The sequence below is a fragment of the Nilaparvata lugens genome, chromosome 11, assembly GCF_014356525.2.
Source record: "Nilaparvata lugens isolate BPH chromosome 11, ASM1435652v1, whole genome shotgun sequence".
NCBI lineage: Eukaryota > Metazoa > Arthropoda > Insecta > Hemiptera > Delphacidae > Nilaparvata > Nilaparvata lugens.
Window position 1 is genome coordinate 25,288,022 of NC_052514.1, and position 13,009 is coordinate 25,301,030.

A 13,009-nucleotide genomic window follows, 5' to 3' on the forward strand; every position below is an offset into this window, starting at 1 on the left:
TTTTGTACTATATTGGAAATTATCTGGGTGGAAAGATAAATAATGGAACTTTTATGAATGAATATGAAAGTGCTTGTGTAGAACTAATAGGTTCGAATGATCAAAGTGCCTGGAAAAGTACAATTTTAGATTCACTGGAAAGAGAGAAGAGAACAATTTTTAACTCAACACAACTTCTTTATTGTAATATAGAGAATATGGATGATAATACAATTGAACGAGCATTAGCGAGTTCTCACTTTTGACTTAGTGAAGGCTAGTCATTGTCCGTCTGTTTGTATGTTCTACAATAAGTTTTTGATGAATCAGCTTTAAATTTTGAACATGTATTTTTTGAACCTTTTTACAGGTCAAGTTTGTTGGACAAAAAAATGACTCACTCCGACCTCTTTCTGGATTTAAAAATAACATTGAAAGTGCATGACATTTTTTTTTTGATTTATCATTTAAACAGCTGTAATTTTCTGCTGTTATTTCTGTAATTTTTCAATTCATTTAAAAAAGCTGATGCTATTTGGGAGTTATCACACAGACTATCCTTTAAGCGCCGACAAATGATTTAAGCTGAATAATAAACAACCTATTCAATTTATTATTTTTATATTAACTCGCTTCAGTTATGTGTCTGCCTGTCTATTGTCTGTCTGACAGACAATACACAGATTCTGATACACAGAATTGATAATACTACTTGTGATAGCAGTTGCTATGACGTTGACAAATTTGCAATGACATTATTTTTGTTCAAAGTGTTGAATTTGTGAGTAGAAACTGTCATTAGTGTTCACTAACACTTGATTATTCAATATAGATAATTACATATTTGATTTTTGTATCATTTATTAGTATTTTTGAATGTTAAGATCATTTAAACGGTTTGAGATATCGATGTGCGGGTTTCGCCATTAATTTTCTTTTGAAATTCTGTATCAGAATCATGTATCACATAGCCACATTCCCATTTGAAATAATAAAGTTTGATTAAAAATGAAGCTGGATTCGAAATTAAGTTGGATCCATATGATGGATCCAATATGGCGGACAAAGTTTTGAAGCGACAGAAAGTAGTTTTTTTCAATTGGAATAGGATTCCTGTAGAACCTACAGTCATAATATATTTTTTAAAGAAATATTTAGCTGTTAGCTGTTAGCATAATAATTATTCTCACTAGTCCTGTATAATAGCCCTGCACAGGACAGAGAGGAATGGAGAAGGAGGAATCATGTATGGATCTGCTTAAGGGCAGAATACTGATGATGAGCCTTGTATAATAAAAAGTTGCTGATTAAAGAGAGCAATACAACAGTGTTCATGAGCGAGTATTCAACCCAGGGATCACTAGTATAGATGATTGGAATATTACAAAACATCATCAATGATGATGTTTCTTCCTATTCTTCGTTCAAAACTTTTCATGAATGTTTGTGGGAAATGCATTTCAGTATATCATCTAAATAGAAAGATGCAATGTCGGAGCTAGTCTGGATGGCAATTTAATCAATAACTGATCTAGCATTTTATTCATCAGAATATTCATGTCATGTCATGACAAAATCAAGTCATGTCAAAGATTGATAGAAACTAATGAGTAAATAATTAATAAAATAATATTAAAATTAGGTTTCAAATTTGTATCTAGTCTTTTATTACAGCATTTTCATCAATAAAATAGACTTCTTCTCTTGTCTTGTAAACTCAAAGTTCTTTGCAGCGTCAAGAAATTATAATTGTATAATGATAATTATTACGTATATCTTACAAATAATGAATAGATCATGGAATTATTGGAGTTTATATGAAGATAGACGACTCATTATTTGACATGCAATAATTCAGGCCCTGAAGAATCTGATTGAGCATTTCACACCGAGTCAAAGACGAAGTAAACTAATAACTCAACCCAAGAATAACATGAGTTGTTGGTTGACACTCTGGTCGGCCCAAAGGCAAGGATTGATCTCTAGACTTCTTAAGCACACAGCTCTGGTCCAGATTCAAGTTGGAATAATTTATTTACACGTTGGTCTGACAAATAATGGTGGCTGGCGCTGATAATGTCACCACAGACTGGCATTCACGATTTACGCAGATGCAAAGGTGACTCGAATAGTGGTCATTGAGAAAACACCGATCCTGTTATTTATTAACTTTTCCTTCTCCTCTTGCTTCTTCTCCTTCTTCATCCTTCTTGTCCTTCTTCATCTCCTTGTCTTCGTCCTTCTCTTCCTCCTCTTCCTACCCGTCCTCCTCCTACTCCTACACTACCTCCTCCTCATCCTTCTCCTTCTACCCTTCCTTCAATCACTCCTTCTTCAGCACTTCTTTGTATCATCATCTCCTTCTTCTTCATCTTTTCTCCACTCTAGATCGCAAAGCATGTGTTGCTAAACATCGACTGAGTCTCAACAGATGGACAAACAAAATTTGTAGCTCACACCAGTAACATTTCAAATATCCTCCGTCTGCTCAAATAACTTTCCTTCGTGTTTGCTTCGCGATGAATTAGTTTAGCATAGGAATAGTTTGATAATTTTGATCTCGTTCCTAATATTCTTGAATGAAGTTTTGGAAGTTGGCCTATTTCGTTGATAAAATTCGGTCACTCACAAAGAAAAAATACGCTTAGGTGTGAAATATTATGTTCAGTGACCATCAATTACACTGAATCACTATCAATTAGACAAAAGCAATCGAGTATGCAAATGTTTTAGTGGACTTGAATAGGTGTGCACACATTATGCTGCGTTGTTCTCATTTTGAGTCTAATTGGAAATTTGCCAGTTTATTTGAAAAAACGAACTCTCGTTTAAAAAATTTTCAAATTTCTCAAGTGGATCTCTGAGATTGACTGGATTCAACTGATTATTCATTTTTTGCTTTCAACGAGATAATACACCTTCAGCTAAAGTTCAGTGGAATGAGAAGACAATGTGAAAACTCTTTGGGATTATTATTTATTCAAAGTGATACAATTTTTATTTCGACTTTAAACTCTACAAGTTATTAAGACTCAATTCAACCTTACAAGCATTACAGACACTATACAATGTTTGTTGACATTGGAGTACAATATTACGATTATCATTTTCAATTCTTTTGAGATTTCAAAATATTTTTAACATTATTCCATAATATTCTCATTCGAACCTGAAGCATCTTCATGAATTTCTGGAACAAACAACAGGAAGTATCACTTCCTGAGATCCGTCAATATTTTTCAGAATAACCCTCAAAGTATTGTGCAATTTGTTTTCATTTAATCTCAGTAGAAAATACAAGAAAAAAACAATTGAAATTTGACACCAAATTCATCAAAATTAAGTCGAATAAAAAGGTTCCACCTGACATGGAAACGAAAATTAAGATTTGACATTTAAATATTCTGAATAACCTGAAAAACAAATATATATTCGAGAGAAATGAAAAGATTGAATTACAGTACCAGTTGAGAAAACTTAGTATTATCAACAATAAATAAATTTTTATTTAAGGAAAATGTATTCGGAGGGCAACAAGTTCCACTTTAGTGATGTACTGATGAATTCCAGCTAAGTCACTTCCCTATTCATAAAAGTCAAGGTGGATAAAAAACGAAATCTTTTAGATCATCAAATAAATATCAATTTACATTGTCTCAATTTTAAAATATTATTATGCTCTTACAAAATGTGATTTAATCGATAATTCAGTTGTCAATTAAATGTTTAATGGAGTATTGAAATGATCCACGCATTCAGCATTATAATGGATAATTTAAAGTGCACTTTCAAATCTGTACCAAAAATTGTCAAAGTATCTTAAACTTGTCAAACTTTTCAAAATACTTGTTTCTCTAATAGCCTTCTTCTTTTTAGGCTGTCTTCTTGCATTACTATATAATTTTATTCCTTCACTCATTTCTGGTTATTGTTCACATAAATTGATTTTTTTTGAGTAGGCCCATGATATAATACATACAAAATAGAATGGGAGTCGAACTCATGACCTGGAGTTGTAACGCACTAGATTTCAAGTAATCCACTGAACTGGAAACTGTCATTTTAGTTTTTATGTTCAGATACGCATAGTTTGAATTTTAGTTTAGTTAATTTCCTCTATGAACTAGAAGAATTGTGAACTATGAAGTATAAACTGTGAAGTATGTGTACTGTATATGTTAATCATTAGTGTATAAATATTTCTTCAGTGCTTCTCCATCATATAAAATAATATTAGGAATAGTTTTTATTAATGGAGACAACAAGAGACAATATACTGTCACATCATGCATTTCATCTATCGTGAGTAGATAAATATACTCATGTTCATTCTCCTACCCATTCATAGATTTTTAATCTTGTTGTTTCTTGAATTTGGCATCGATTCTAAATAAGCTTATCCGATGATAAGCTTGACAAGCCGACAACAAGCCAATATATTTATGGCACGTGCGACAGACTCTGGCTGCAGATTTTATTTATGTTACAAAAGTCTTATATATATTAATGTTATGTTGTGAGTTGCACAATCCAAATTCACGTTTTTTACGACCGTATCGGGCCTATAAATCCACAACACACACATTTTTTATATTGACTTATTTTTCTTCTTCTTCATCTTCTTTTTCTTCTGCTTCTGCTTCTCTTCTCTTCCACCCTTCTCCTCTGCCCGTTCTCTCATTCAGAATACACTTTCGAGACACCGTTGTGGTGTAGTAAAATGATAAAACACCAAATAAATGTCTTCTGACATCCTTGACCGTGTTTCTATGAAAGAGAAAGAGAGAGAATGTATGTGAGTGTGTGAGAGAGTAAGAAAGCGTCAGTGAATAATACGGTGTTGTTTTTCATATTATTTCAGAGTGCACATAAATTAAAATCAGATAAATCTTCGCCAGATTAGAAATACCTCTTCAATAGGTATCCTTTACAGAGTACCTATACAAAGGTAACCTCTGTGCTCTGTGCCTCCGGGGTTAGAAACTTTGCAATTAAATAGTATTTCACCCACGCTAACCAAAGTAATGTTTCATCTTGAGAATCCTTCACCCTGATGACACGTTTGTACGTGAACCACAAAGAATTATCATAATATTTCTTCAACAATCTGTTATTATATTATTCATGAAGACATAATTTTATGAGTAGGCTTTTGTAATTCAATTGAATGAGAATGGGTCATAGTCTCTTTCAGAGATGAATCCACATTTCGCGTCATGCACTATATCTATTGGAGATTTCCGTTCAAACTTATGTATAAAGAACTCTGTATAATATGAACTTGAATGACAGTTAATTTACTTGGAGAATATATTAATTCATCTTCCCACCTTTAATACAATACAATGATTCGAATTCACGTCAATAAGAAGACATAACAGATTGTCTTATAAACGGCACAGTCTGCTCATTTCTACTAACTAATCGTATTCTGTCCACTGGTTTATTCTGATATCCTACATACTAGTATACAGTACTCTTCTATCTGTGACATTATTGATCAGCTGTATGCGATTCCCATTGAAATAATTTACCTGCTTATAATAATGACATTTACCAATAAACCAATGACCGAATCTGACGTCAATGCATCAACGTCATCCGAACGGTAACGTTAAAATTGATAACGAAAATTATGTCATAATGGTGATTGCATTCAATTGGATTTTCATGCAACTGACCAAATATCTTGTATCTTAGTATCATCACGTATACCTTTGCTGTGAAGCATTAATTTAGTAGATGGATAACTTCGAGTATAATTTGGCCACCGAGCAGATGTCAGCGGCCTTTAACGAGCATTAAATTATCTAAATCATAATTTGAATCCTTATTATTTGGCCAAAAATCTTCCCGTTTTTCATACAAAACAGTTTCTACTGTTATATTAATCGTACTATTATGAAATACTAATAAATCTAAACTTATAAATTGAGATCACAACAGAAATTAATTTAATATGCATTCATTAATCTGTACCGCCAATATGACAGAATTAATAAAAGTCAAGATTCTCCTTCAGAGTATTATGAAACAACTATCCTCCAATATTCATGACGAAAACCACAGTCTGATAAGTTTCTTCAGATTAATAACTATCCTCAATTTCTAGACCCTCATTCATCAACCCTGCATACATTCGGCTATAAATTATCCACGATTGACTTAGCACACGTTTCGTTCTGCTATTGAGTCTATTCTTCATCCCTAACAGTTTTCAGTTCATCTCCATACTCCATCTTCCTTCAACTCTCATTCTTCTATCTTAATCTATCTCATTCTATTCTTATACCGAACCCACTATCATGATACATCAATGTATCACTCCGTGCTTTCTTACAATAATGATCACGAGTATAATGCATGATCATGTATCACACAACGTTCGCACACTAGATCATTATTGTATCTGTGGGCTAAAAAGCTGTTACAATTAATCAAGTTTCAGTTAAGGGCCACCTAGAATATTTATGGTACAATGTTGCGTGCGGTACTGCATTGCATGCTACATATGTTGCATGCAACCTGTTATTCACACCACAATCGTTTCCATTCATTCACAACGATTGAATAATCTATCAATTGACATATTCCGATTCAGCGATGATACAAATGTATAACCTATGAAGTTCTAGAGAGTTGTCAAAATTAACCTTATACTGAATACAATTTGTTTTCAAATGATCGTTATAATTTTAAACTTGTGATAAATGAAATATATACAGTGATCCATCATACCGTCGAACTGTCAATAGATTCATGCACTGTTCAATGTTTCTCAACATACTTCTTTCACATATAGAACATTCTTTGACCACCAGATACATTATATATCTGAGATAAGACTTTATTATGGTTTATCTCAGCTTATCTAGTATTTGAATTCCAAGTGAATCTCTGAGTAGGCATTATAAATCCATAGCATTTTTTTATTTGGGTGAATCCTCGAAAGAGTTCCTCGACAGCCAATCTTCACGATCATGTTTCGCAAATTTGAAACAGCTTGAAGTCTCATGGTAACAAAGCAAGTCGTAAACCTTCAATCATAAATTATCGCACCTGGCATACAACCTTGCAATTTTCTTGAAAAAATTATTTCTCACAATTCAGTACTAACAACATACATCCCTTACTAAATTATTGCTTACACTAATCTCACAACCTCGTTCACATTTAAATTAATATATTTCACAATAGTGTTTGTATGGTAAGCCTATTATATCCAAAAATACTGGATGACTTGCACACTTTTATAGCAATCAACTTAGAGTAACGGCAATGATTTCTGGTCTAGAAGGCTCCTTGGGTCTCCAACTGTGGAATGATTCCTTATAGGGTGCTCAACACGGCGAGGTTTGTCTTCGAGAGTCATCGTTTGTCTTCGCGGGTCGCAACAAGGCTCTCCTGTCTTTTTAAATCATGCGCGGTGCCTTATGGATCCAAGGAAGTCACATGCAGTTCATGTCACCCACTCACACTGTCTTAAATCTTTGGGTCTGTTGGAATCGAGTTTCTTTCTCTATTTTCCTCCTTTCTATTTGTCTCTCTTGTTGCAAACAAATTTATTTGTCTATTTTTAGTCAGCCATCTAGTAGATGTTCATAATTTTGAATTAGTTCATAACTTTATATTATAATGAATACTAAGAAATTTATTTATAATAGAGGTATAGAAAAAAGTGTTGTGATTGAAAATGGAGGGAGTAGCCATGAAGATGTTAGTAACTATTCCTCATAAATATAAAATAAAAAGTCATTCCAAGAAATATTTTGAGATAGGGAGAAATTGAAGGAATACATTTTGTTATTATGATAACAATATTATTAATGGCAGTTGACTGGTAAAAATATATGTAACTAGTCACAAGCTAAAAAATGAGAGAGTGGTGATTCCGTTTGAAGTTAGTAGGAGATAATAAGTAGAAGTGCATTGAAACTTTAGTTTATTAGAAGTTAGTGGGAGTGCATTGAAACTTCAATTTGGGTCAAATAAATTATGTGGAACTGATAATATCTTTCTGATTTCACCGTAAGGGAAACAAAGCCTATCACGCCTGTCTCTAAATGCTATCGTCGATAACAGAACTACTATCAGAACTTATTGGTTAGTTTATGATTGGTTGCAACCAAGTTTCAATGCACTTGAGGCATCATCATCAGTGATCTTTCTTGGTTAGACTCTTCTATTTCACCTTGATATGCAGAAATTCCACATCACTATTCCTAGTGTAAACCTCGTTTTCTTTCTTTGACATGAGATACAGACTATCCTTGTAAATATCTGCTCAAGGAGGGATGTTGATGCGATTTCAATAAGCTTACAGTTCAATATGGGTATGGAATTTGAAGCTAATAACTGACATAGTTATTATCAGTGTCTGATTTTCCTATGTCGACGATTTTCGATCGTTCCTTAGAACTCGTTCTTTCTTCTTCCTCCTTCTCTTCGTTCTAATTCCCTCTTATTCCTTTTCTTCGTTTGTTCTTCCTTCTTTCTTCTAAAGAAAAGTGAATTATTGGCATAGTTGTCAGTCGGCTTGTTTACATGGAAATTGAATAGCTTGTTTCCATGTACATGAATCGGACTGTCGGCTAATTCCTCACCTTTGACCCAAGTGACAATTGCCGCTTCGAACATTCGAACAAAATAGAAGAAATGCTTCACCTCCTCGGAATTCTCACGTGAATTTGGTCAAATAAGATAGGGAAAAAATAGTTTCATAGAAGTTTGAGGATAATGATATGCTGTGAACTCTTCTTCTAATTCTAACTTTGTTATTTTTGTTATTGTTTTTCCTCTTTCATTTTTTTGATTTGTTCTCATAATTCCTTACTGGTTTATCATCTCACTGTTGAGGGGAAGAGATCTACTAATATTTGAAAAGCGACATAGAATTTTCATTACTATCTATCTAGAGAGAAATTACTACGAGTGACTAGTATCGGTAGCTTTGTCATATGCTGAACCATAGCCCAATCATAATGATATACTAATTTCATAATTTTTATGAGGTCATGAGACATGAAAGTTATGTTGAACATTTTCCAGATGAATAAAACTTCTTGTATCCAGGTTACAAAGTCATAAAGGTTATTGCATCATATATCCTTCATAAATGTAATTATTGCAACCAAGGTCAAAGCGACATGGATGACATGTGAGCGAAATGAGGATGCTATTACATCCACTATAATTGACATGCATTCCTGTGCAATATGCAATTCATGTACCGTTTCAATGCACCAACCAAAACCGCTCATTTCAAATCTCAATCATTCCAGTCATAATCATCATCTTCTCCCTTCAAATGAGTATTTTTGATGAAAACGTTTCAGAGGAAGTTATTCATCATTATGTATTATTTTCAATTGATTTTAAATTGGAGATAAATATCCAATTATATATGTTTTGATGAAAATAAAGAATACATTCTACACATTCTACGTTTATTAATCCGGTCAACAAAAATAGATTTGCAATGGATGTCATTTAAGTTCAAAGCTTTCAGAAGCTCATAAAAGTATCCTCCTTTTTTCATATCTTGTGACCTGATTGACTTCAAATCCTTCCGCATTATCTAACCCACCTCGACAATAAATAATCATTCTTATCACTTTTTATCCACGGTCATGACAATAATTCATCTATCCTAACCAATGATACATCATCCACTTAAATACGTCAAATTGATTCAGAAAAAGTGGATAACAACACTGATTATAGAGAGATTCGCTTTAAACTGTCAGCATTCTTCATGAATGCTCTCCATTCAACTAATTCTGACAGTGAATCTCAAAGTAGTTTCAAAGGAATTGGAGCAATCTCACTAAATGGTCATAAACATGATTAATACAAGGATTTACCGCCATAAAATACACACTATCTTATCAGAGTAATCGGAGAAAATCACTAGCTCAATATTTTCATTTTCCAACATGCGTTTCAGTTTATTATTTATTGCGTTCAGAAGACCTTAAATAACAACATTTTAAATTGCAGTTAGCGATTTCTGACGTGTTGACCATTTATGGAAAATGCTTTAAACCTCATTCTATTAAGCCACGTACCTCTTATATCCAGGTGACTGATTGTGTATGGTAATTGCTCTATGGTGTTTTCTACGATGCAAACAATAATATTTCATTGTCGGTGAGCATAGAACAAGTTTCCAAGATGTATTCAGAGGCATAAAAAATGTCACTTAGGAAATTATATCTGGCTCACTACGTTCGGTAATAAATAAAACTGTTTTAAAACATTCCATCTGATTATGTTAATTGTAACAATTAATCTTGTCCGAGTTAAGTTGCGCGCTGTAAGTCACAACAGTGGAAGGGTGTACGAATATTTGAACAATGGTGCGGAAAAATGTCTCAGTGACATTGAAGTTCCTGAATGTTGATCGCAATGACATTTGAAAACAATCAACATTCACTTAGTAGGTTCAGTTTATTGAGATTGTTGACAATTGAAAATCAAAGTCAATAATTGATTTAATTTACAATTTTCTGTCAGGGTGAAGTATCAATTATTGTTACCAATAATTACAATCATTATTATCAATCATTATAATCCAACATTGAACAATAATTGGTCAATGATATTCAACTTCATGATTTTTCAACTCTCAAGTGTCATAAATTTATTGTGATATCTCACAAAGACTGCAAATTTCAATAGGCTTTCTCATGAATAAAAGAATGACGATTCTGAGTCGAATGATAAAATATTTCTTATTTGATCTGTGTTCCCTGATAGATGAAATTGAAATTATCATGAACAAGTCTTTTCAACTTGACATGTCAATTTTTCTTCTTAATAGAATGAGTCCCAAACTACACAGCTGTTTATGATTAATAAAAGGAAAAAGGAATTCAATACTTTCAAATACAATAAAAGAACTAAGCAGAACCAATGAATCAATCATGAAAGAGAATGCTCGCATATTTTCCCAAATGTCAATATTTATTTATTTATATCACATAAACGAAAATATTCATAGTGTAAAAAATATCTAGCCTAATAAATTAATGTTGAGAGTTCAACTGATACTCTCTTCTAGATGAGTTCCGAAACACCATGAAGTGATCTCAGAGCAATTTCTGTACAGGATTCTATGACAATATAACAAAATTGTTGAACATTTCGCACTGTTACTGAACTAGGAAAATTGTCATGGAATTTCTCTTTAAAATTTCATTTTTTCCTAGCCGACCACAAAATTAGCAAGCATCCAGTAACCGTACTGAACAAGGAAAACGTATCTTTCACATTTCTCTTGAATATTTTACTTAAGAATAATTTTTTACTCCATCGATTCAAAATTTACCAAGTTTTGATAACGATACCAAACAAAGAAAATCCACCATTGCTTCTGTCTCAAACATTTTATTCTGGAATAATCTTTTTCTTCTCAGATTGAAAATTTCTCGCGCTGTGCTATATTGAATAAGGAAAATTCAGCAAGAAATTGCTTCGAAAATCAGCCGATAATCTTACAGCAGCCAGTATGCGTTCCAGTAACCAGCAACCTCAGAATAATTTCTTCACATTATATTGAAATCAAACACACTGGATACTTGAAACTGCCAGCATTGATTGAATGGAAAGCATCCCTGTTTTATACATGGAGAGCTGACAATTTAAAGTGAATCTCAATATTACAAGCAATAGTATTCATAAATAAAACATTGCAAGCACTAATAATCATATCCACCTGTTCCTACCACAAAGTCGAGTACTACTCGAAGCATCACCCAAATGTGTGTCTTGTAATAGCCATTTTATGGGATCGAGACTTAAGATAGCACCAGGGCCCCTGAGCAGTTTTCTGACTATCTTGAAAACCGATACATCAGATCTCACCGTGCTTGAAAAAATCCACGCAGGTTATTTAATATTTACTCTTGGCCGGTAGTATTAGACGATGTATACGACATTATAATAACGTGGTAGAAATGTGTACACACATGGTTTATGAAGTGTTACACACGCCATATAGATAACAGGTTACAACTAAATAACAGGTGGATGTGAGGAAATATAGGTATTTAGATAACAAGCAACTCGTGCGTAAAAATATAAGAAGTAGATGTATGGAAATATAGGTATTTAGATGACGTTCAACTTGTGTATGAAGGTATGAATATATGGAGAAGATGTATGGAAATATAGGTATTCGGATAACAAGTAGCAGATGTGTAATGTTACCTCAGTTCAGCACTGAATCGCCCTTCGGTGTTTTGAGCACGAAAACCGCGAATTACATCGTTTTAAAATGGATCAAAGCGGTTTTTTATCCAGTTTCCAATCGTAGTAAGGGATCTGTGCAGTATAGTTACATGTTTTAGTGTTGGGAAATATTGGTGCATGCGCAATAATGTTGGGTTCAGATTTGTTGGGGTTTTCAGATATGGAGTAAATTATTAGTGTAATGTGTGGATGCAGTGTACTGAAAAAGTGATAGTAGGCTATGTAGTGTAGTTTGTAGAATTTAGTGGAAAGAGTATCATATCTGCAGACTGTAGAGTTGGAAGTATAGTCAGTGGGAAATGGAAATGAAAATTGTAACTAACTTGGAATAATCGGAGGACAAGGGAATGAAAAAAGTATCACACTTTTTACGCTATCACACCATATACGATCTGGAATAGTGAATTATTATTCTTCATGGAAATCAAATTTTCATTTTTAAAACTTTCAATTTCGTGCCTATGCAATTTCTGGTGTGTTGATTCAAAAAGTTTACTTTGAATATCATAATAATCTGATGATAATTCACCTAATTATTCTCATATCTCTCATCATCATCGATCCATTAGAACAGCACAATCCTAGCTGAACAGAGCATCCATCACCATCACCAAGAATAGTTGACTTATTTATTATTATTGCAGATTGATATGAAAACTTCACTAAATACAACTTTAAGTTATTAGCTTAACATTCAGCCAATCCCATGTATAATAATTCATATTTATGGTAGGATTCACTTTTATTAAAACTTGTTTGCATTGCCTGAATGGGAAGT

General features: G+C 33.1%; 1 protein-coding gene across 2 annotated transcripts in view; it reads right to left on the reverse strand.

The window, feature by feature from the left end:
* The window catches only part of LOC111047803, a 138,012-nt gene that overhangs the window by 34,929 nt on the left and 90,074 nt on the right, over window positions 1-13,009 (reverse strand). The window lies entirely within an intron of this gene.